Below are 21,452 nucleotides of genomic sequence, written 5' to 3'. Positions count from 1 at the left end.
GGCAGGAGGATTGTGAAGATGACCACCCTGGACATAGCAAGCCTCCTTACCTCAAACACTCAAAAATTAACAACCACAAAAATACGGTAAAAAGCTAATGGAACTAACTTTTAATTGTATTGCATCGTGCTGCCCCCTTTAATGACTCTAGTGTGAAACTCCATGCTCTCCTCACAACTGACTGTGAAAGACATAAGCAGGAAAGTTGTAGCGTCGTAGCCAGTCACTTAGACTGGGGTAGATACTGACACACTGTGGACAGGCAGCAACCACAAGGGCCTCAGGGGCTTCTCCGTTGTTCCTCTGACAGCATCTGTAACACAGAACGGAGCTGCGTGTCACCTGAACTGTTACTGTACACATCTGTGCAGTAAGAAACAGTAAAGAGTTCTAGGCATATAATAGATGACAATTTTTTTCCCTGTTCTAAGCTGCTCTCAAGGTGTTCATCCTTAGCCGTCGTTGAAACACAACGAAAACTACACTGGAACTAGAGACGTGGTGGTACAAGCCTCGGAGCTGAGGCAGGAAGGTCTCGAGTTCAAGTCCAGCTGCCGATGAGGCTCGGGAGTAGAATGCTTGGCTGACACACACGAGGAGGTGACGCTGTGATTTCCTGGACCTCGTGAAGGTACAGTTTCGGGAGTGCTCATGGCAGATAACTTTTTACACAAACTTTATACAGGGTGTTAGCAGTATTCAAGAGACTCACACTTTCGATCCCAGCATGCTCGAGGCAGAGGCAGGCAGATCTCTGGATTCAGACTAGCCTGGTCTACATATCAAGTGCCAGGATAGCAAGGGCTACATAGAGAAATGCCTTCTCAAAAAACAGAGGGTGGGGGAGGGAGGAGGGGGAGGGGAGAGAGAGAAGGAGAGAGAGGAAAGGAGGAGGGAGGGAGGGGAGGGGGAGGGGAGGAGAAAAGAAATGTATGGTATTAGAGAGGGCAGCATAGTCACAATCACACAATCACAGGACTCTGGGGCTTAAGTAGCTCATTTAGCTTCAGAAAAATAATAAAGGGAGTGGGAAAGGGTTGGGTGGCCAGGCACAGGTGTTGGGGTTGATGGTGTAGACTACAGTCATAACGAGCTGGGTGGAAAGGTACGGTTGGCTGCAGTCGGTGACTATGAGTTGTTACGTGTAACATCCGGTCCACAAAGCAGGGCGGTTCTCCTTCTGCTACTGTAGGATGTTTATTTGTTTTTTTGTTTGTTTGTTTGTTTGTTTTGAGTTTCTTGAGCCAGGAAAAAAAAAGCAGTAGACGGCATTGAGTTGCTTCAGCTTACCTTCTTGTACAAACTGAAGCAAAAGGCATTTCCTTCTGACTGACTGGGTCTGTCTTAGGGTTGTCTGCTAGGCATCTTCTGAGGAGATAAATCTCTGGGTATAGAGTGAGGATGTAGGAAGATCCATCCTAGCTGTCGGTGGTACTGTACCATGGGATTCCAGGCAGCATAAAAGGAGGAAAGGAGGTGAACCCAGCAACCATCCAACGGTTGATGCAATGTGACCAGCAGCCAGGTCGTGTCCCCATAACCTCCCACCGTGATATACTGTGCCTTCAGACTTTTAGAGAAAGCAAGCCTTTCCTTCCTTAATTTGCTGTCCAATTTCGGGATTTGTTGCTGTGAGAAATGCCAGCCAAAAGCAGCTTGGGGAAGGAATGGTGTATTTGGCTTACACTGCTATGTCCCAGACTCCATTGCAGAGGGAAGTGGGCAGGAGCTCCAGCAGGGACTGAAGCAGGGATCGCGAGAGTATACTGCCGAGTGGCTCTCTTTCTGCTTCTGCTCAGCTGGTTTCTTTAGACAACCCAAGACCACCAGCCCAGGGACGGCATTGTTTCGTTGTCCTCCACCCCGTCTCTCCCTCGTCTGTGAAGATGCAAAGAGTAAACAGCCATCTGTAGACTTGGAAGCATCTTCTCCAGAAACAGTCAGTGGTAATTCCCATTGGCCCCTCAGAACGAGGAGGGGCACGCGTCTGTTAATCTTACCACTTGGTCTGGGGCATTTTGCTATGGCATCCCGAGCCAACAAACTCACAAGTCAAATATGCTAATACCTTTTCAGTGAAATTATGTTTAAGCTAAGTGTGCTAAGGACAATAAATGCTATTCTTATTTACAATAGGTCGCTTTTAAAAAGCAGTTAGATATAGATTTTAAAATATCCTAGTGCGTTTTACTCTAGGTACTACGATTGAAAGTTAAAGGATCTTTCTCCTCTACATGCTAACACACTGTACAAATCTCCTTGTAGAGTAGCATTTGTCTGTTACGTCAGTTACCAGTCACAGATGGACAGCCCGTTAATGCACCAGGGGAAGAGACAGGTAGGTCCCTGACAAACAGTCCCTTATCCTCAAAGCCAGTAAAGGAGATAACATGTCAAATCTCCCTTCCTGGACAGATGGCCTCCTTTTCATGTGCTCATATGATCAGGTGGCCAGACATGGTCTCTCTTTCTTAGAGAGATCTGCACCGTAGGCTGTCACCTAATTCCAGAAGTGCTTGGCCCATTATAGTCACAGTCCGTGCCTCAGTGAGGGAATCTACAGAGATCTACCCAGAAATATCAACAGGAACTTTGCCATTGACACTATAAATAGTTCCACAACTAACAATTACCTAAGACAACGCCTGACAAATGTGTCAAGTCTGATGCTTCACCATTACCAGGAATGGTGACAGGATGTACTTTAGGATGACTGTAAAATTCAGTGGGTAGCTGTGATAGGTTAAATGTTATATGATGTGTTATGTAGTGGCTGCTTGCTTGGTCAAACTCTCTCTGGCATTGTGATGTTATCTTGTAAATGTGATTGGCGTGGACCTTAAGTAAAGGAAATTAGCTTGTCATTGTGCTATGTGTTATGTACATATCCATCAAAGATATCCAATTGATTTTGTTCAGATGAGAAAAATCCAACCTAGTATGTTGTGCTGGCTAGTCTTATGTCCACTTGACACACAAACTTGAGTCATCTGCCAGGAGGGACTCTCAATTGAGAAGATGTCTCCACGAGATCTAGCTATAAGGCATTTCTCCAATTAGTGATCAATGGGAGAGGCACCCGGCCCATGGTGGGTAGTGCCAAATCTGAGCTGGTGGTCCTGGGTTCTACAGGAAAGCAGGCTGAGCAAGCCAGAGGTAGCAAGCCAGTGAGCAGCACCCCTCCATGGCCTCTGCATCAGCTCCTGCCTCCAAGTTCATACCATGTGTGAGTTCCTGTCTTGACTCCCTTCAATGTTGGACCGCAATATGGACGTGTAAGCTGAATGAACCCTTTCCTCCCCAGCTTGCTTTTTGATCATGGTGTACGCCATTGCCACAATAGAACCCTTTACTAAGACACACACTAACTTTCTGAATGTTCACACCGTTCTCACTTTTTGATCTTTATTGTATTTTGTAAGTTGCTGCTGACCGGTGTTTGGTGGCATTTGTTCACTTCCTTGGTGTGAAAAGCACTAACACATGGTTGGGTGACAATTTTTTCCTGTTTCCTATATGCTCTTGACCCTCCTTTCACTGAACATCTCCTGTGAGTCACCACTCGGTTTTGAAGTCACACATCCTGCTTTGACTCTGATGTACTACTCTGCATTATGACAGATGTCACCATCCATGACCCATGTGCTATGGTAATGTCACTCGGTGCATCGTTGATTGCAACAGATACTCCCTCTTCACCGTTCTGTGCAGGTTCAGCATTAATGCATTTTAGGATGGATTTGACTCCAGAGTTTAAAATAACAAAGGCACGCGGCAGGCACATGGTGGGCACATGGCAGGCATGATAGCAATGGGCAGCAACACTGAGTCAGGGACAGTGGGATCAGCAGTCAAGACTGCTCTGTCCTCATAACAAAAGGCTCCTGCATTTGGTACCTTGGGGATTTTGTAATTACCGGGAATGGATTATGGACCTGTACCTGCCTCCTGATGAAATGTCACATGTTTTGAAATGTGCTTGTCCTTGTTTGAATAAGTATTAAGACAGAGTGTTCTCTGCAGGGAGAGTTCTTCCTGCCCCCCCACTTTTGTTGCATGTGGGACATTAATAAGATGCCAATGATCTCATCCTCCTGGCTTGACTTCCTTGGCTGAAGCTCCACAGAAGTGGCAGCAAGAGGCTCCAGATGCACTAGGCAGAGCTGGCTGGTGAGATGCTCAGGCTCTCAGAGCTCTTAGGTCTCTTCCGAGACCTATACACTCAGAAGGCATCTGTCTCTGCTAATGTCACACTCTACAAAGCTTTCTTCTCCCTCTCTGCCCTCTAGGTTCTGACTCCCACTCCTGTATTACCTTTTCTTGTTATTGTGAGCAAAGGCTCAACATAAATACATAAAGTAGGAAAGGCCCAGTTGGTCGCATGGTTCCAGAGTTTCAGTCCTCCATGGTCCATTGATGCTAAGCCTGTTGTGAAGGGGAATAAAATGGCAGCAGGAATGCTCAGCAGAGGAGGGTGCTCACCGCATGCCTGGCAGGAAGCAGACAGCAGCAGAGAGAGTCTGGGGTAAGATAGAAACCCAGGGTTCATCTTTAGTGACTGATTTCTCTAATCCAGGACCCACCTCCCAGCATAGCTTCTACTAGCTTAGAGCAAGCATTCAGCTTGTGAGACGACAACGACTCTGACAAGCATACTTCCTTAGTCAGCTGAATCTAGTTCATCTGCCAGGAAGACAAGGGAAATGGACAGACTGACGGCCCAGAGACTCCAAATACCCAAGTTCCGTTTTGAAACAGAACATGCACAGAAAACAATTTGAAGCAAAGAAACATGTTCCCTTTAAATGGGTTTTGATACAACCGGCAGTGGGCCACATAGACTTAAATGTTCATGTCTAGTCTGGAAAAAATATATTCAAGTCTATGTGGCCCACTGCTGGTTGTATCAACCCTGTAGGCTCTGGATGCTGAGTAAGAGCTAGAGCCTACAGCCCAGCCATAGGAGAAGTAGAAGGAAGAAGCCGGGGCTGTCTCCTTGCCAACGGCATCTCTTGAGTTTGGTCCTGTTTATTTATTAACCATCCCTGTTATGCAACAGGTTCCACATCCATCCTTATCTAATCTGACTTTGGGGGGGGGATGAAAATTACCCAAAGAGTCAGCCTCAGCAGAACATCTCCCCACAAACTGTTAATCATGTAGGGCCTTCCACAAGAGCTGGCTCTCCAGAAACCTGCCTGAGAGGGTCCTCCTGCTTTTGACAGAAGAGCAGACCGTGCAGGAGGGTGGAACTCTGAGCTGCTCACAGCTGACCCAATGGATGCTGAACGAAATACTGCATGAAGATGCTGTCTGAAGACAGAGTACGGAAAAACAAGCCATCTTCCAATCGGGAGCATCCCCTTACATAGACTATAGTACAAAGAACAGTGCTCAAGGGACTGGGGACAGAGCCTCCTGGCAAACTCTTGCAGAGCATGTGCACAGACAGCCCTGGCTTCGATCCCTAGCACTGTAAGAACTGTACCAGCAGGATCAACTGCAAACGTGGTTGCTCAGACCTTTTTTACCTCCTGCCTCAGAGGAGGTAAATCTCTTCAGCTTGGGAAGCAAATTAAAGACAGTGGATATAGGAATCTGCAGACCTCAGCAGACCCTCTCGGGGTAGAGGTCATCTTCAACACCAAAGCACAACCCACAAAGCACTTTCCTCGTCCTGTTTTCCCCAATTAGAATCTTGGCCCGATGCACTTGCCCGTTTGTGCCTCTTCCAGAAGTGTCTAGACCTGAGATCTGATTGCCCTGCGTGTGAGAACACCCGCACTGATGGCATTACACCAGGCCCTGTCATCTCTGACAAGCTGCATCCTTTGGCCCAGATTTGTCTCAGTCATCTCACTTGTGCCTGGATCTGTCTGGGGGAAAGGTCGTTTTGATATCTGGTGAGATCCGAGCATACTGTCAAGTCACAGTGGAAACTCACAGCTAACATTAAAAAAAAAATCGTTTGTTAATTAACTAGACTTCTATCTCTGATGAGCTAGTGGCACTCTCTTATTAATTATCATATGCTAAATAGTCTGAAACACCACCCCCAGTGTAGTTAATACAGAAGCTACTTTGGGTACTAGTGTAAGTAAAGGCTTAATACTTCCCATAAATAACAAGTTCAAGCAAGGAACAATCTAATTTAGTCTCCACCTAGAAGCCAAGAAATGGCTAAGACCGTGTCCAAGCCTGTTTGATGTCATTAATTTGAGGAAACTGAGGCACAAAGAGATGGGTGTGATAAAACGCTCCGGATTACACAACTGAGAAAGCTAGCCTTTGAACTTCAGACATTGTATACGACTGCACCTCACCACGGCTCCACTTTATCAAGGCCGTGAGGACTTCTGGGACCATTCTTAGTCAGGATTATTCTATTCTAGCCAAACAAGACTTCTTGCTAATCCTTGAAGGATCTCAGCAGACCCTTTCTTTAAGGGACCTGAAACCCTTGTCCCCACAAGTCTTTGTCTCTAAATGGCCTCAGGTTTCCCCCTAATACTTCTTTTGGAATCTAATCAGTTATCACCTCAATAAAACAGCCTTTTCCTTTCTCTACACATCATGGCCCTCCTCACCTTCAGTCATTCCTTCTGGATTATATCTCCTTGTGCCACTTACTAAATGATCCACTGTCACCAATATATTCATGCTTCGTACAGATAAACTGGGCTGCCATGTTCACCACTTTTACCAGCTCCTAGAATAATAGGCCGAGCACATAGTAAGCACTCAATAAATTTTTGTGGAAAGCAAGGAATTGAGGCAAGAGGTTGATTAATTCAATACGATTATGATGTCGGTTATCTGATCAATAACCACCCCCCTGTGTGATTTTCACCACATTCTTACCTGTAACTCCAAGATTTGCTGTGTCATTTCTAGAGTTAGCTAAGAATCCTCGCTCCAGCATTCTTAGTGCCTGACAGTCGCTTATGTATCGATTACAGCACTTAGTATTGGTATTTATTAATCACTTAACTGGGCCAGCTTGAGAATGGTGATAGATCAGATCTGTATTGCTGGCACACAGTAAACACACACACACACACACACACACACACACACACACCAGATACACACACACACACATACACACCAGATACACACACATACACATACATATACACATACACACACATATACATACATACACACACACTCACAGACATACAGTACAGGAGAAAACACACACAAACTCACACACACACACACAGAGAGAGAGAGAGAGAGAGAGAGAGAGAGAGAGAGAGAGAGAGAGAATAAATAAAGGTAAAAAAAAATTAGGAACAAAAACAACAAACAAAACAAACCAATAGCCGGGCTCTGAACTACATGCTTCCTCTGGCTTATCTCATTAGAGTGTATACAGTTTACATGTTGTGAGCCGTGGGGGTTAGTAAGCCACAGTTAAATGTTTTCCTTTTATAAGACTTGTAATGTTCATGGTGTCTCCTCATAGCAATAAAACACTAAGATGTCCCCAGTACCAGGAAATATGCTCTACCTGGGACCCCCAGTGGCCACACGTGGCAGAGAGTCAGAAGCACTACCCATCAGGAACCCACAGCCACCACACTCCTAAGATCTACAGAACGGAAACCAATGGACAGAATTTCATCCAGAGAGCAACAGCTAGAATCACAACCATCCTAGACCCAGATGCCTAGATACAGGCGCAAAAACACCATCACTAACACTGAAGATAATATACCTCCACCAGAACCCAGCAATAATGTTCCGCTCTACTCGTAGGTCGGTGTCATGACCAGCCATCATTGGACAAGCTTCCTCCAGCAGGAGACGGGAATACAGAGTTCCTCAACTGGACAATGAACAGAGAATGACAGTCCTTGGAACACTCAGCCCTAAAAGGATGTCTTCACCAAATCCCTTCCCTCAGGACTCATAGCTGTGGAAGAGGCGGCAGAAAGACGGTAAGAGCCGTGGGCAAGGGAAGGCATCAAGGGAACTAGCCTTCGAGAGAGGACAGGACTGACGTGTCTGAACTCAGACAGACTGTGGCAGCGTGCACAGGGCCTGCACAGGTTGAAGCCAGATGGGCCCAGTCCTGACGGGACAAAGACAAAAGCTCCTACCCCTAGCCAAGAACGTATCTCCAACTGACAGCCTCTCACAAAGAAAAGAGTGATTTCTCCAGGGAAGTTCTCTGCGTATACAAACCACACTTAAGGTCAGGCCCCATGCCCAACAGTACATGGCCAACACAAAATGAACCCAGGGGTGGTTTTGGAGGCTTTCGCTTGATAATGCTTTATCTAGGCTTCTTCCCTCTACCCAGCAGGTTTTTTCCCCCCTTAGATATTATGTGCTTTTTTTTTTGCAATTTATGTGTGTGTGTGTGTGTGTGTGTGTGTGTGTGTGTGTGTGTGTTTGTGCACGCGCATTAATATGTGTTCCTTGTGCTTTTTCTTTGGCTCTTTACTATTTGTTTTCTCTAACTCCATTTGTTGTTGTTGCTGTTTTTGCTGGTGTTGTTGTCCGCACGTTTTCTAATGAGAAAGAAGAGGGATGTGAATTTCGGTGAGCAGGGAAGTGGGAAGGACCGGGAAGAGGTTGAGAGAGGGGGAACAGTGATCAGAATATACTGTACCAAAAAACCAAATGCTGTTTTCAATGAAAATGAAAATTGTTAAAACAAGAAAAGTCAACAAAAGACACAGACAGGAATTTCACGAGAGGTCACCAAAATGGCCAATGAAATTTGCATATGTATTTAAATCCGGAACATGTGAAGAGCTCTCAATTAACATCCCAAGGTTAAAAACGTCCAGAAGAGTCATGGTATCGGGATGAAGTGTATATAAGACAGAAATCCCCGATGTAGTCAGGTTCCAGTTCACAGATGTGGAGCTAAGGTTTGAAGCACGCAGCGCTAACATAGCTTGAGTCTACATAAAAGAACGAGAAGGCTCGGAAGAGGTTGTGCGTGAACTGTGTCCTGAGGGACGCACACAGGTCTGGCAGAGGCAGCTTCTCCTTAGCGGCTGGGCTGGTGGCATTCTTGATAGCAGGAAGGACAGAGATCAATAGGGGGAAGTCTCAGCAAGTCTCCCAAAGTGGCTTAAAGACGGATAAGGCATTGTCAGTAAAAGAAAAGAAAAAAAAAAAAAAAGCTCAAGGTTGTACTGTGAGTATTCAAAAGAAAATTGATCAAAAGGAAACGCCTCTGTGGGTCATCGCTCCACCCCTCCCTCCTCCCCTCCCTCCACCCCTCCCTCCACCCCTCCCTCCACCCCTCCCTCCACCCCTCCCTCCACCCCTCCCTCCACCCCTCCCTCCACCTGCGTGGGGCAGCCCCACTCCTGCTCCGCGCTTACACACTGTCAATCATTCCGACTTCCAGGCAGGCCTTTTCTCTCAGACCACTGAAATTGAGGCTTCTCTGCAGCTTGTATTGTTCCCCGTTTTCTCCAGGGGCTCAGGGCCGAGTTCACACCACTACAACTCATTTTTCGTTGCCTTTGGTCTTCTGTGAACTCGCTCCTAGGGGTCTTTGATCTGCAGAGGCTTCTGGACCCGGGTTTCTGCTCATTTGTGTGAGAGCCAGAGTGGCCCCTTCACACAGCTTCAGTGCTGGGCTTCACAGAAAGGACGAAAGCTCTGTCTGACACTGAGATGGCTGACTTCAGAGCCCCTTTATCTCTTCAGCGAGGGCACCCAGGGTCAGAGTCCTTTGATGTCAGTCATTCTAATACAGCAGCTCTCTACCTTCCTACTGCTGCAACTCTTGACACAGTTCCTTGTGTTGTAACGATTCCCAACCATGAAATTATTTTCGCTGCTACTTCACAACCAAATTTTTGTTAATGTTATGAATAGCAATGTGAATATTTTTGGAAATAGAAGGTTGTCTAACGGGTCCCGACCCACAGACTGAGAACCTGTGCTTAGTACTATGTGCACACAAGCACCCGTGTTGTCCTCAAAACTGTGAGCCTCTTGGAATCTTCTAGAGAAGAACTTTAAGAAGCAAAACAACAGCATCCCCACAACAAAGAGCACTTTCCAGAGAAAATAATTTCCAAGTGATTTTTCTGTTGTTGAGAGGGTCTTGCTATGCAAATCAAGAAAGCCTCAAACTCACAGAGACCTATCTCTGCCTCTGCTGCTTACCAAGTGCTGGGATTGCCACTACTCTCAGTTCTAAGTGAATTTTTTAAAAGATATTTTATAATCTCTCATGTCATAGATGCACAATGTCATATATATATGACAGTGTCATATATACATTTATATATAACGTTATATGTATGATCTAGAATCCATAAATAAGAAATGCTGTTGTTCCTTCCACATTGGAAGACCAACCACACAGCTCCAGTGTCAGTGAATAAGGAGAAAGGCAGCAGCAGCAGCAGCAGCAGCAACGGAGTAGATGCACATACCAGCTAGGGGTGAAGGGGGCAGGTAATAGCAGCATGGCTTCTCCCTTGGGCTTCTTTATATGTGTCTTCTTGGGGACAAAGTGCTGTCCACTGTGGGGCAGGGTCTTCCCCACCTCAGTTAAGTCTTCCAGGAACACTCTCTCAGAGCCGCCCGGAGGCTGAACTCAGTTCCAACCAAGCTGACAAACAAGACAGGCCGTGTGGCACGGCATCTTCCTTCCCTAACACTCTGCTAAGGCAAGGCAGTGGTTCTCAACCTTCCCAATGCTGTGGCCCTGGAATACAGTGCCTCATCTTGAGAGTCCCCCAACCATAAAACAATTTTCTCTGCTACTACTTCACAGCAGTAACTTTGCTACTGTTAGGAACTGTATGTAAATCAGATGACATTAGGTGACCCCTGTTAAAGGGCTGTTTGAACCCCACCCTCAAAGGTGTCATGACCCACACATTGAGAACTGCTGTTCTAGGGTCTGTGGAGGATTGTGGGAAGTGAGGGGGAAACGAACAAAGATTCCTGAATGTAAAAAGAAGTTCTTAAAAGTTGAATAGGGTTTCAACGGACTTTCAAAACAGGTCCTCTGATAAACGTCTTCTGCCATCCTTCGTCTGAGGGTGATCTACTCTCCCGGTGTCTCTTAGGCCATCGAGATGAGAGATGGACACGTTCTGAATGAACGGCGGTGTTTTCCAAACAAAACCCACAGGCCTCCTCCTGTCCACCCTGGAGGTGGTAGCAACTTTTTAAAAAAAATGAGAACATTCTAGGAGTGCAGCGATTATGACCCAGAGACTGTAAGAAGTGGCACAGTTGGAGTATGCATCATTTATGTCAGGGACTGGCACGCATGGAGTGCGTGTTATTTTTACATTTGCGGCGTAAGAATATGGATCATAAACTTCATAGGAGGCTGGGACGAATTACTACTACTCCCATTTCCCTAAGTGCCCTGGGTTAGACTTGTGTTCCTGTTAACACCAATAACGTATGATGGCGGTCTCCAAGAGCATCTCTGGTGGACGGCACTCCCAGGCCATGAGCAAGGATGAAGGAAGCACCATGGAGGAGCTAAGAGACCAGGAAACCCCCGCATCTCCCCATCTGAGTAATTTGTAAAGCACCATAACGGTGTGAGAAGTAACCCCATTGCTACCTTTCTTCTTGCAGTAAGAAATAGGAGTTATCCAGAGACAGCATTTAACAGCCGAGGACATGAAGGCATTCCTCACAGACCTGAACGGAAGCAGAGGGAGGCTGGACACCTTCACACACTCAGTAACTCTATCTGCTTTCTGAGTCTTTATCAAACAATCAGCTTTCATAGGCCCATAAATATTTTTCTTTCTTTCTTTCTTTCATTCATTCATTCATTCAATTAGCTGACTAGTTTTTGTCTGTTTGTTTTGAGACCTTTCATTATGAAGACAGAATGGCCTCAAATTCATGATCCTAGCTGGCAAGTGGTGGGGTTGGAGGCCCACGAATTCTATAATACATTTTAAATCAAGTTGTTCGTGTACATAGCCACTCCCAGTTTGCCCTCATGGGCTGAGAGAGACACCCCAGAAACAGCTCTGCTAAGATTTTTGTATTAATAACCTAATTAACCTCTGCTTTTGTTTTTTGTCTTCATTTTTTAGTACGTCACCCAAGCTGTCAAGTGTAGGGCATGTGGGACCGTGCTACCAGACAGGCTTAAGAACTGGTAAGGTTGCGGGAGCCCAGACTCCTCTCTGTGCCTGCTGTGGCACACGTAACCATGACACCCACCGAAAGGACCATTGGCAGTCAGTCACGTAAAACAGTACCTGGAGTCCTTCCCCATGCAAATAGAGCATCAGTAACATCTCAAGCTCAGCCGATAGAAAATATCTACCCCCTAAATCCCATCCCGCACCCCAAGATTTCTCTAGTCCCTGTCCACGTGGTGTAAAACACACAAGGATTATCTGAGAGTGGCTGTCTTTACTGAGCTGCAACACTTGGGGAAGAGTTCTCTCTCTTGAAACGTTCATCCCTGGATCTCGGACCCACCTGGCTGTCTAGGCTCATGCCACCACCTCTGTTGCTGGCATTGGCTCTGCCACTGCAGGTGACGGGAGACCCAGGGCCCCGGCTGCCTGTGCCTCACAGGCTGCCCAAACCTCTTGCTCTCTTCTAAGATCAATAACACTCCCAGTATGTCCAGCCTGACTGGAGCCCCATGGAACCCGCCTTGCCCCGTCTCAGTCTAGATTGACATATGGAGGCTTCTGCTGCCCCAGAGGGAAGTGGGCAGACAGCAGAAGACAGTCAAGGTACAAATCTGATAGAATTTTTCCTTCTTAAAGAGCCTTCAGTAGGTAGGAAAGCAAATACAAATTCCTTGGCTTGGTATATAATTTACGATCTGGCTACATCTTGCTTATTTTAACCTCCCCCTCTGTGTTGAAACCACACTATTAGAAATTTCAAAATCCTCAGTGCTCCCAGTAATCTTCCCACACTCGCTGTGTCAGTCAGCTTTCTACAACTTTAAAAAATAACTTAAAAGTAAAACTGATCCTGTGCCCTCCCTTTCCCCCTTTGCTAGTCCCCTGCATTGTTCCAGGTCTCTTACATGTCACATATGACACATGTGGTCTTATGTATCTATGCATAATCTATGATCCCATAAATGAGGAAAACACATGATACCTGTCTCTTTCTCTTTAAAACTACTATAAATCACAATGTCTTAGTCAAAATTGGTGGAGGTTTAAGTCCAGAACAAGTTAGCTTTATTGTTCTGGGCAACATCTTAGCTGTAATGTGTGGTATAATAAAACCAGTCCTCTCATGGCCTAGATGGAGAGAGGAAAGACTGGGGGAGGGGGAGGCAGACAGACACAGACTGGGGTCCACTCTCCCCTACAAGTCCACAGTCTCAGTAATCCATCTCTGCCGCCTCCCGAAGGCTTTACCACCTCCCAGTCAGTACTCACCTGGGGATCAAGAGTCTTCACCATATTGTACTTTGGGAGTCACTGAAATTTCCTTAGCACCACTTGCATTTTCAGTGACTGTAATCAGGACACTTACAGCCTTACATAGTCTCTTTCCAAGCATAACCTAACACTCAGCCTCTCATTCCCCAAAATAACGAGTCTGAGACTACTGAGTTATTGTGAAGAATTGCCTAGACCACGAGCTAGGGCTTGCTCTCTGACTGGCTTGTAAGTCAATTAACCTGTTTATTCTGGCCGGTCACCTTCCTCTCAGTTTTTATGTGACCATCTTCCTCAGACTTTCAGGGCCAATCTCTCACACCTCAGACTCTCTCCCAGAATCCTTTCTCTCTACGGGAACTTCTGTCTCCCTATTTTCTGCCTAAGCTCATAGGCCAACAGCCTTTTGTTGACAGGTGAAGCTTCTACACATTGCACATTCCCTCTACAAGTGACCCTGCATGTCTAGCAAGGCTTACTTAGTTCCCCACCACAGCGTCCACTCTCCCAGAGAGAAGCAGAGGAAGAAGGCCCAGTATAGCTTGAAAGCAGGAGGTGGGGTAATAGTTGAGGTCAGAGGAGATGGGGTGCCTGCGAGGCCTCGGGATGTTTTGCTGCAAAGACATTAGGAAGTCATTGGGTGAAACCTCTATCAATTTTGTTCCCCAAATCCCCGTGCTGTCTGTCTCTGTGACAGTGTTCTGGATCCATGTTACAGAAAGCATGGCAGCTTCTGCTTTTGCCCTCTGAAGAGTCGCGATATTCAGCTACCCTGTGGAAAGGCCACGGGAGGGGACCAGTTGGAGAGAGACAATCCACAAGACCATATGGCCCTAGGAAGAGATCACGTCAACAGAAGCTGCTATCCGTCCTTGGCACAGGGCCAGGCATGCGGTGGAGCTATTTTGCCTGTTCCCACCCCATCCGCAGCTGCATGGGAGTTCTGTGAGAATTCTACCCAACGGATTGGAGACGGGACTCGTCGAGGTGCATACTTCTCTTACAGAGGCTCTGTACGTTGTCAGCACCACATCCGATGGAACATAACCGTCTAGAATTCCAGCTCCGGGAGGATCTGACGTCTCTGCCCTCTGAGGGCACCTGCATTATGTGCATCTGTGTCTGCACATAACCAGACACGGACAGATAGTTCAAAAGCAAAAACAAAAACAAAAGGAGAGAAAGAATCTCCCTGCCCAGTGAACCCATGGAATCATGAGGAAGGATGCGTGTGCGAGCTAGTAAGTGAACTGGTAAGCAAACCCAGAGCCCACAGCAGAGAGAGCTTCCCTCCAGGCTTCTTTCCATAAGAGTGTGTCAGGTAGCTGATGTGCAGCGACTGTTAATGAGATTCGTGTCTGGTGTCATGACGCAGGATTCAGTGAGGACAGGGGGGCAGAGGGCGAAACCTCACATCCAGCAAGGGGCCATGTACACACCTGTCCACCTAGACAAACCTTGCTCCCTCTCATCCAATCAAGAGCCGTTAAACATGCACAACTTGAGCGTGACCTCTACCCAAAGCTGGGACGGGCGGGAAGGGAAGGCAGCCATCCAACTGGCAAGAATGGGGGAGGACAGGGAGCCAATATCTGATTAGATGCTGCAGCAGAAATGGCTGACGCTGATTACCAGCTAGCCCTCTGAACTTCTGGTCAAGGACACAGATTCATCCCATCTCATCTGGCCTTATGCCACAGCCACGGACCAAACCTTTAGCCCTGGCCAGCTGTCCAAATTGGATGTCCTCCACTGGCCTTGAAAAAGCTAGAACAAGACACAATGTCCAATTCACAGCTTTTTTCCCCCTCAGGAAAATGCTCTACTGTGTGAGCCCATCTGTAGCACCAGCACCAGCATCTGACCAACAGCAGGATTCCGACGTCATCCACCGTCTCCTCCCTCTTTCCTTTACAGCATCCTAAAGTTGGTCCTCTACTTCAACTCCCCTCTGGCACTCAACTTAATAAGACTGGTTATACACCTCCCTCCCACAGTTTAAGACTGTGACATTGTTTCCTCTTTTCAATTGTGTTTCTTAGATCCATATCTATGTTTCTTAGATCCATCTTAAAGCCTTAAGCATTGATTTTTTTTCTTTTTTTATGTATTGGATATTTATTTCCATTTCAAATGTTATCCCCTTTCTTGGTTTCCAGGCTATAACTCCCTATCCCACCCCCCTCCACCTTCTTCTATGAGGGTGTTCCCCCACCCATCCACGAACCCTTTCCCAACTCTTCTATACTGGGGGGGTCCGGCTTTGGTAGGACCAAGGACTTTTCCTCCCATTGGTGCCCAACAAGGCCATCCTCTGTTACATGTGCAGCCTGGAGCCATGGGTCTGTCCATGTGTGCTCTTTGGGTAGTGGTTTAGTCCCTGAAAGCTCTGGTTGTTATTGTTGTTCTTGTGGGGTTGCAAACCCCTTCAGATCCTTCAATCCTTTTCCTAACTCTTTCAGTGTGTGTGTGTGTGTGTGTGTGTGTGTGTGTGTGTGTGTGTGTGTGTGTGTGTGTGTATTTGAGACAGAATCTATACATCTATACAAGTCAGGCTGCTATCAGACCCACAATCCTCCCGTGTCAGACTCCTTGGTGTTAGCAGTATGGGTGTGCACCACCAGTTGTGTCTTCACCTCCTCTTTTAAATTGCTATTAACCTTTATTTTTAGTTAGCATACAAGATATTTGTGTGCATCCTGAGGACTTCAAACATATGTATCCCTGCCCCTATCCACCCTTAATGTTTACTACTGGAACACTTCTTGGTGTGTCTCCTAATTCCTACTTCCATAGCGCTTGCTTGGGTGTGCATAACTCTTACACAGGGTTCCAGTGCTTCTTCATGGCTAGTGCAGCTTCCAGATTTGCTTTCCTCCAGTCTGAGTGTGCTCGAATTTTTCGTATGCCCACAAGAGGCTTACAGTCTCAAGACTGCAACTCAAGAAAACTGGGGGTTTTCGTCGCTCCTCTGGTGAACTCAGAGCATGAATCCTGCTGGAGGCACTTACTACTGAACCACCTCACTAATTCCACAGAACCAGAGCTAAAGTCTTCAGCTTCAAAGCGGTCTAAGCTTTCAGTAACAAAGTTCCAACCCAAAGCTTCCAGTGTCACTGTGTAGCAAGCATGTTGTGCGATAGCACTGGTGCCATGACTCTCCTACCCATGGTTAAGGAAACACCATGATTCATAGCGATCTTTCCGGTTGGGCTCAGTGCACCCTCAGTGCATCCTCCGCACAGCCCTTCAGAGAGCGACTGTGTAAGCTTAACATGTTCATTAACACCAGGCTGTCCCTTATAGCCTGAGGAAGTCCAGCACTGTACTGACATGCCATGTAGACCAGAGTCCTCTGGCATTCTGAATAAACGCTCAGGTCATGCTCCCCTCTGGCACTCAATTGGCCACCCCACAAGCTACAGGGTCAGTCATGTCTGGTAAGTAGTTCTCTCTCTAGATCATGGATTCTCATCCTGATAGGTTGCTCAAGAGATGCTTGGATGAGGGTCCATTTCAGCTAAGGCATAATTCATGGACAATCACCACGGTGATTGACTAAGAATTTGTTTAGGTAGTATGGTCTTGTTGGAGGAAGTGCGTCACCGAGGGTAGGCTTTGAGATTGTACAGCTCTACCTCCAGGTCATCCTCTCTGCTCTGGGCTTTTATTTACATAATCTCTCAGCTTCCCACACCAGCCACCAGGCCTCCCTGTGAGAATGGTTCTTTTATTCCTCTGGAACCATAAGTCAGAGCTTCCTTCCATAAGTCACTTTTGGTTGTTGTGCCTTATGCATGCTGTTTATAGCAACAGAAAGTAATTGATACAGTCCCTTCTCCCCACACCCCACAGAGGGGTCAAATGCTGGCTCCTGATCCCAGCACCCCTCCCCTACTTCTGATGCTTGAGGTTAACTCGTGTGCAGCCTCGCCAGTCCCCACATCCTGGATTTGGTGGGTCATTTGCCAGTATCTATGAACTAGCTCGGCTCCCCAGAAGCATCCAGTTGGCTCAGCAGTATGAGAAGTGTGTGGGAGACATAGCTATGTTACATTGTATCATGGCCATAATGGACACAGTGGGTGGTAAGATTTCTCCATGAAGACTCATTCCACTTTGTAGACACTGGTTCAGTGACTTGGGATCAGCTCCATTTTTTTTTTTTTTTTTTTTTTTTTTTTTTTTTTAAATCTCACAGAGTCAGAGCCAAAGACATCGGTTTTCCTCATTGTTTGGCAAGACTTTCATCCTCTCTTATTTAAAAAAAAAATCAACTGGCTTTCTTTTTTTATCCTATAGGAGAAAGTAAGACAGATGTTAACAGTATTTCACGCTGGAGAAAGGACTGAGGTGCTGAAGTGGTTTGCAACCCCATAGGAAGAACAACAATTATCAATCAAGCAGACCCCCCCAGAGCTCCCAGGGTCTAAACTACCAACCAAAGAGTACTCATGGACAGACCCATGCAGCTGCATATGTAGCAGAGGGTAGCATTGTCTGGCATCAATGAGAGGCGAGGCCCTTGGTCCTGGGAAGGCTGGTTTCCCCAGTATAGGGGAATGCCAGGGTGTTGAGGTGGGAGTCGGTGGGTGGGAGTGGGAGCATCTTCATAGAAGCAGGGGGAGGGGGATGGAAGGGGGGAAGGAATAACATTTGAAATGTAAATATATAAACTATCCAATTTAAAAATTGGGGAAAAAAACCCAAATAGTATTTCACGCACTAACTCAGAATCTCAAGGATAAGGACGAGAAAAGAGCCACTTATTTTATGAGTCATTTATGTGTGGCCACTTCATTCCCAATAATAATGATAGTAAATAAAATAAAAAAGAATCACTCTTATTTGCTTTCCTATATGTATTTGGTTTTGTTCAGGAGCAAATTCTGCTAAGGACTACATATATGTGTCCCTTCCGTCTATATGATTTGTGACAAATGAGCACAAACTCCCAAAGAATTAGCTACACGTTAAGACACGGAATGACACGAGATCCATGCCAAGGACCATTTCCAAAGGCTCTTTTCCAGGAGAGCTGTTAACGTCATCTACACAAAAGGCTAAGGGAACAACTCACTCATAAAAGTACCTCCCAACCAAAAAGGAGGTGCCTGTGTCTGCTTCTGTCTTTACTAACGACAGAGATACTCATATGGATGCTGGCCACTGTGGTGGCTTCCCACAAAAGGCAGATCCTGGTGGAAGAGAACCCCAGAACCACCTATAACTCAATGTGCTTGTTCACCATTGAGGATTCTCAGCTGTGACTGTAGCACTGCCCTCTGATTGGCTCAAGGCCTGCACCCTCCCAACCTCCCAATATCTTAGATCGCATATCCAAGAGGTATCCATCAAGTCTGCTTAGAGATATCCTTCTAGACCTCAAGGATGACCAAGCGCATGGAGCTGTCATTGATGACAAGAACTCATGAGGAATTTCTTTCAGCAGTCACTTTAGTTTTTAATGACCATCTTCTCTCAGTGTAATTGAAAAGATCCCTTTCAGAGAAGACTGTTTCAAGTCAACTTCCACTGTGGTGCAACCATAAGTCTTTGTTTCATTAGCCATGGGGTAACTCTAATCATGAAAAATCCACGCTGATGAGCCAGGCCTGAAAGTAACTGCCCAGCTGAGAGTCTGTAGGCTACGATGAAAGCGATATCTGGGAAGAGTGACCTACAGCAGTGGTTCTCAACCTGTGGGTAGTGACCCCCCAAAAGACTATTGGAAAACCCAGATACTTACATTATGATTCATAACAGTAGCAAAATTACAGTTATGAAGTAGCAATGAAAATAATATTGTGGTTGAGGAACTATATTAAAGAGTCACGGCCTTAGGAAGATCAGGAAGGATCTAGAGGTTATGTTGGGAAACTGACAAAATTATAACTCTCTTAATGATTGTAGGGATTTTAGCTTCTGTGTTGTTAAGATATCATGAAGATGTGGGTGATCTTGGAGGAGCAGGGGGAAAGGAAAGAATAGGATCAAAATACGTTGTATAAAAAAAAATCACACAAAAAAATCAAATCAACTCCCAAAAGAACAGGTCTAATTAAGAAATACAAATAACCAGTAAAAGATTTTTATAAAATCACAAGATACCATAAACTAATCATTAGAAAAACTTCCTAGAAAATGGTTACCTTTGCCATCAAGATGTTTGTTGCAAGGCATCAGTAGTCAATCTCCACACAATCATGGGGTTTCCTTGCAGAGCATTAGTAGTTAATCTCTTGCTACCTCTAATTTTCTCTTTCTTTCTTTCTTTCTTTCTTTCTTTCTTTCTTTCTTTCTTTCTTTCTTTCTTTCTATATAGAGGCAGGTTTATTGAGAAGCTGCTCTTGGCCCAAGGACCAAGGCCAGGGAAGTCACCATGGGGAAAGACAGGATGGGGGAGGGAGGGAGAAAGAGAGAAGGGGGCACATGTGCAGAGAGAGGAGAAGCATCTCTAATTTTCTTAAAGTCACCCTCTATGTTCCTCATCACTCTGTTCATTTCTCAGCAGATAGGTTTCTTCTTTCCTGATGTATATGAAGTTTTAATAAATCTCCTGTGACCCTTCTTTGTCCTCTCCCTGCTCAATACTGCTGTAAATGGTGTGCCAGGCTACGGGCTATGTGACACTCTCTGAGTTATTTTAAATTTGGGGCTGTAAATAAATCATAAATGTTCCACATGGTTCATGAATTATTCATTTTGCTTGTGCTTTCTATAGAACGCCGTGACTCCCAAATGAGATCCACTCTACCATTACCTTGGGGGGCGGGGGTGCAGGGGTTCGGATCACTCCAATCACTGCCTATTGAGCCCTAGAGAAGGAATTTTTGCCCCCACCCATGTCCACATAGGTTAATACCTAGAAGAAGCAGACTTTCCCACACCTACCAGTGACACAGAGACCACAAGGAGCTAAAGATACAAGTCACAGTGCTATGGGGGTTCCAACAGAAATAGAAAACAATGCTTTCTCATCGTGTCCTTACCCCATCTTCAGCCCTGTACCCCAGTTCCTAGCTGGGTAATAGGGATTAGCCTCTTCCATAAACGAAGCCAAGGCTGTATCCAACTTACCAGATACCTCAAATCTCCAAAGTTTCATTCAGAACTTGGTTGTTTGGAACAGAACCATCATACCTTTTCCCAAAGAAGTAGGTAAGTGATTCCCTCCCCAGGTGAGCCACAGACTACTAAGTCACAGAGTACCCTAAGCAGGGCTAAATGACAATCTGGACAATGGCCAGAGAGTGTCACATATCTCCCAGGAACTCTCAGACAGGGTTCATTGTGGAGCAGGATGAGCAGCTCTGAGCTTCCCTTTGTGTTCCAGCTTCTTCCCTTAGCCCCACCCCCAGCTTCTTACCAGCAGGTCCAGGAGTTGGAAGAGTAGGAGCCGAGGAGAGGGCCAGGGTAGGATGTGTGCCCACGTGGAGAGGTTGGTCATTTATTCCAGAGGTCTGGGGTCCTGTTTATGTGTGCTTTCTGTCTACTTGTTTTGAAGCAAGGCAGTCTATCCAATTCTTTAAAACACTGGTTCTCAACCTTCCTAATGCTGTGACCCCCCAATACAGTTCCTCCTGTTGTGGCGACCACCAAACATAAAATTAGTTTTGTTGCTACTTCATGACTGTAGTTTTGCTGTTATGAATCATAGTTTAAACATCTGATACATAACCTCTGTAAAAGGTTGTTTAACCCTCAAAGGGATCATGATTCACAGGTTGAAAAAAACCACTGATTTAAAAGACTTAATTAGTTTATTGTATGTGTATAAGTGATTCCCACATGTGTGTATGTGTGCTAGATACATACCGAGTATCTGTGGAGGCTAGAAAGGGTATTGGACTCCCTCTAACTGGTGTTATAATTTTAAACCACCACTGGGTGCCGGGAATTGAACCCAGGTTCTTTGGAGAAGCAGTAAAAGTTCTTAAACACTGACCATCTCTCCAGTCCTCCATTAGATTCCTTTAGGCTCTCAAACACCCACACTGGAATCCCCCACACCATTATTTTGCCCTCCCGTGCAGTCCCCTGAGACATTTGGAATGAGTGAAGGTT

The sequence above is a fragment of the Rattus rattus genome, chromosome 1 (assembly GCF_011064425.1).
Source record: "Rattus rattus isolate New Zealand chromosome 1, Rrattus_CSIRO_v1, whole genome shotgun sequence".
Classification (NCBI taxonomy): Eukaryota; Metazoa; Chordata; class Mammalia; order Rodentia; family Muridae; genus Rattus; species Rattus rattus.
The sequence above is the reverse complement of the archived record's forward strand: the minus strand, read 5'-3'. Positions refer to the sequence as shown.